This window comes from Arachis ipaensis, chromosome B05 (genome assembly GCF_000816755.2).
Source record: "Arachis ipaensis cultivar K30076 chromosome B05, Araip1.1, whole genome shotgun sequence".
NCBI lineage: Eukaryota > Viridiplantae > Streptophyta > Magnoliopsida > Fabales > Fabaceae > Arachis > Arachis ipaensis.
In genome coordinates, this window is record NC_029789.2 from 53,726,485 (window position 1) to 53,731,687 (window position 5,203).

Here is a 5,203-nt window from a genome sequence, read left to right on the forward strand (position 1 = left end):
TTGAACATTTGTGAATACCAAGTACTGGTTACATTGCCTTCATGCATCTTAACTCTTTGAATTGCATGTTTTGGCCACCGTGCATTCATCATCTATTGTTAGGCAATTGTACATTATCAATGCATTTTTTTAGGATGCTTGTTCTAATTGATCATCACCTATTTCATGCATTGAGTTGTGGAATTGTGAAATTGGATCGAAGGCTTACCTAGTGACATATTTTTGAGCTTTCTAAGCTTTGTGGACCATGCTTGCTATGTGATTGATTTTCACTTCTATCTTCTTTTTCCTAAGTCCCATAGCATCCATGTGTTTCACCTCTATGTCACTTAGGTGTTGCAACAACTTCAATATGTGTCATTGATTGTTGTGTGAGTTTCATATACCATTTTGTTCACTAAGTCTACCTACATATCAATCAATGTCCATGCACTATCCAATTTCACAATGGCTTGATTAATTGCTTGAATGCTTTTATACTTCTTCACTACTTGTTGGGTTGTTTTAGCCTACAAGTCTTTTAAAGTATCTCAAGCACACTAGAATGAGTGAAGTGCATGTTTTATTTTGTATAATTGTGACATGATTTTTAAATACTAGATATGAGTTCTAAACCGCATGCAAGTTAGAACCCATACAACTATTTTTCATTATTGTCACACCAATTCACCCACTCAATTCTAGTGATTCACCTCATTCCAACAATTCACGCTTCCTTGCTTTTGTATTTTCTCATCTTACGATGTTTATTTTGTTTTTCATGATTGATGCACCACAAGCAAAAATGGAAGCGGGAGGAAGAACACGCAGCAACCGGTTGACCTACCAGCTGAAGGTAGTAACTCAGAAAGTCGCCGTACCCCCTTGCTCATCTTTGAGTGCACCGAGGACGGTGCAAACTTTTAAGTGTGGGGAGGTCGTCCGACCGTTCGGCATTTTTGGGTGACAATTTCTAATCCCAACACTTTTGCATTTCATTTTAGATTTTTAGTTTCATTTTCTTATTTTGCATTTGTATATATTAAGCTTAGTCAAAATCATGATATTTTCCAAGGATTTTATCCATAGGGCACCCCAATTGATTGAAAAAAAAATTTTAGAACTTGCTTGAATTATATATTTTGTGGAACATGATTTTTGAGCTAAGAACACAAGCATGTGAGATTTGAGCCTAATTATGTGGTTACACCATACATAACCACTTATTTTCATTCTTGTGTGCATTATTCTCTTCCTATGATTGTAATCTCTATTTTTTAGAACTTGCTTGAATTATATATTTTGTGGAACATGATTTTTGAGCTAAGAACACAAGCATGTGAGATTTGAGCCTAATTATGTGGTTACACCATACATAACCACTTATTTTCATTCTTGCGTGCATTATTCTCTTCCTATGATTGTAATCTCTGATTTGTTTAATTCTATATGTCCATTATTTTGTGTATACATGCATTTATATGATTGAGGCCATTGTTCAAATAGCTCACTTACCCAAATAAGCCTATCTTTTATCTTCCATTGATAACCAATTTGAGCCTATGCTTAACCCATTTGTTCTTAATTGTAGCACATTACAAGCCTAAGTGAAAAACAATAAATGTCCCTTGTTTGGATCTTTGATTAGCTTAGGCTAGTGAGAGTGTTTATCATTTGATTTTGGGAGAGTTGGAAACGTTGGGTAGAGATAAAGGTGTATTTTTATATTTGTGTTGAGAATCTTGGGAATTGGGAACTTACTCATTTATTAATCATGTGTAAACCATATGCATTGATGTCTTTGTATATATTTTAGTTTAAAAAAAATGAATGAGAAAACAAAAAGAAAAAAATATATATACATATAAAAAAAAGAAGAGAAAATAAATAATAGAAAAAAAAAAAGAAAGACAAAGAATTGCAATAAAAAGGGGACAAAATGCCCCAAAGCAAGGTTCAATAAAAGTCAATGCATATGTGTGGTGACCAAAAATAGAATGCATGAGTGTGTGTGAAAAGTGAAAAATGGGTAGTTAGGTTTGTTTAGAATTGTATAGGTTGTCATAGGTTAGGTGGGAAGTTTAAGTTAATCAAAGATTCAAATCTCAAGCCCACTTGACCATATGCATCTTACCTTGACCCTAACCCCATTACAACCTATGGAAAAGCCCTCATGATATTTGTATGCATGCATGAAATAATTGTTGATTGTTAGATGAAAAATAAATCTTGGAAAGCATGATTAGGGGAGAATTGAGTGAATCAACCCCATACACTTGAGTGACTAGAGCGGATACACATCCAGTGAGGGTTCGATTGCTCAATTACATGTTTCCACTCATGATCATCTCTTTTCTTGCAAGTTTGTAAAATCTTTTTAATAATTCAATTCAATTGTGGATTGAGTGATTGCTATTGCCTTAGCCCTTGTGTTTGTATATGTATTCTTGGGAATTGATTTATTTTGACTAAGTGGATGCATTCATGTACTTAAATTGCATATAGATAGGTTGCATGTAGTTAGTTTGCATTGAATAAATGTTGATGTCCCTTTGCTTCTTTCTTGATTTTAGCATGAGGACATGCTTAGTTTAAGTGTGGGAAAATTTGATAAACCCCAATTTTGTGGTTTATCTTGTCTTATTTTGGGGGATTTTATCACCTTTTCTCACATTTATTCAATGAAATAGCATGGTTTTGCAATTCTCCCTTGATTTGTGCTTAAATGTGAAAACATGCTTTTTAGGCCCTTAAATTGGTAATTTTAATCCACTTTAATTCCATTCGATGTCTTGATGTGTTTTGTTGAGTGATTTCATGTTCATAAGGCAAGTATTGGATGGAAGAAGTGAGAAGAAAAGCATGCAAAGCGGGAGAACACGTGAAGAAATGAAGGAACCGGAAAGCTGTCAAGCCCGACCTCTTTGCACTCAAACGACCATAAATTGAGCTACAGAGGTCCAAATGAGGCGGTTCCAGTTGCGTTGGAAAGCTAACATCCGGGGCTTCAAAATGATATAAAATTCGCCATATATTGCTTCACGTCAAGGGGCGCGCACGCGCACTTTGCGCGCGCGCGCCGATGCTGCCGTGGCCCATTAAAGTGAATTCGCCCCCAGCGAATTCTGAAGCACTTTGGGCCCAACCCAACTCATTTCTGATGCTATTTCAGCCAAGGATTGAAGGAGAGTCAACACACTTAGTCATAGTCTAGTTTCATTATGCCTTAGCTTAGTTTCTAGAGAGAGAAGCTCTCACTTCTCTCTAGAATTAGGATTAGGATTAGGTTTAGTTCTTAGATCTAGGTTTTAATTCATGTTTTCTTCTACTCCTTCTTCTTAATTCCTTATTGTTACATTTATCATTCTTCCATTGTTGTTATTACTCTCTTCTACTTTGTTTGTGGATCTACTTTTGCTCATCCTAATTTCTTTTAGTGTAATTTGAAGTAATTCATTTAGATCTTGTTTCCTTTGATTGTTGTTATTGATTTCTTACATTCAATTGTTGTTAGCTTTTACTCTTGTCACAAATTTACTATGCCTTGCTTTTATGCCTTCCAAGTATAGTTGGATCTCCTTTTAATTCTTGCATTTTGTGATGTTTACTTTTCTTGCATTTTAGGTGTTTGTTAAAATGCTTCCTCTAGTTTTTGAGTAGTTTTCTTTGCTCTTGGCCTAGGCTAAGGGAATTGAGTGACCTTGAGTCATTGGGTCTCATTGAATTGGTGATTTGAGAATCCTGTGTGATTAATTTGAAGCTCATTGACGCTAACCCACTACTAAGCTAATTAGTAGATAGGTTAGGACTTATGGGTGGATATGATCAAGCCTATTTGACGTACTTCAAGCCTAGGAGTAGATATTACGTACTTAAGGCTTTGGAAGTAGACTTAATGGGTTGGCCTCTCATAATTATCAATATTTGGTATGTAGACAAAGATGGTGATCTCAATTACCTAAGTCTTAGCCAAGAGTCCTTTATCTTGCTTTCTTTAATTACTTGTTTAATTTACCTTTCTTGCCATTTATTTTCTCGCCCCTTTTATGAACCAAAAACCCCCTTCCCCTTCATAGCCAATAAGCATACACTTCATTGTAACTCTTTGTGAGACGACCCGGAGTCCGAAATACTCCGGTTATAAATTCATTTGGGGTTTGTTCTTTGTGACAACTCAAATTTTTGATGTGGGAATTGCTTGTTGGTTTGGAGCTATGCTTACAACGAGGTTCTTATTTCTAAAAGAGAAATTCTAGACCATCGAGCAAAACTCGTTCATCAAACACAAATTAAAGAGAAAGCAATCAATAACTGAAATACCTCAATTATCATTAATTCAGATAACAATCTGTAACATGGAATAATTCATAAATTAAATTATAAAAGTAAATAATCAACTCAAGTGCTAAAATAAATAAATAAAAGTGAAAAGGGAAGCTTAAAACAAGAAACATAAAACCTAGATCGAGAGTCACTCTTAAAAACTAAGAGAAGTCCTAAATCCTAACCCTAAGAGAGAGAGGAGAGAATCTCCCTCTCAAAACTAAATCTAAATCATGGAAAATAGTAAAAAAATGCGAGCTCATTTTAAAAGAATGCATTCCCCCACTTTATAGCCTCTAGTCTGTGTGTTCTGCACCTGGATCTGGGCCAAAAGGGCTTCAGAAATCGTTGGGGGCGTATTCTGTAAATTCTGATACGTGGCTGATAAACCCATATTTCATGAGTTCTTTTGTGCTTAATTTGAGTGATTTATACAATACTTCACCTACTTATTCACATTAATTGCATGGTTTTACTTTTCCTTCCTTAATATGTCATATTGTGAAAAACATGTTTCCTAAGCTTTAAAAATTAATTATTTTAATTACCTTTATTTCCATTCGATGCCGTGATTAGTGTGTTGAGTAGTTTCAGATTTTCTAAGGCAGAATGACCTAAAGGATGGAAAAGGAAACATACAAAAATGGAAGGAGAAAGCAAAACGGAGCTTTGAAGGAAACTGGTATTCACGCGATCGCATGGATGACGCGATCGCGTGCCAAGCACGAATCAGCAGCGACGCGGCCGCACAACTGACGCGACCGCGCGCCTTAAGCAGAACGCACATGACGCGGTCGCATGACTGACGCGACCACGTGACAAGGAAAAGCTCCAAATGACGCGACCGCGTGACCCACGCGGACGCGTGACAGAGGCCACGTATCAGAATTTACAGAATACG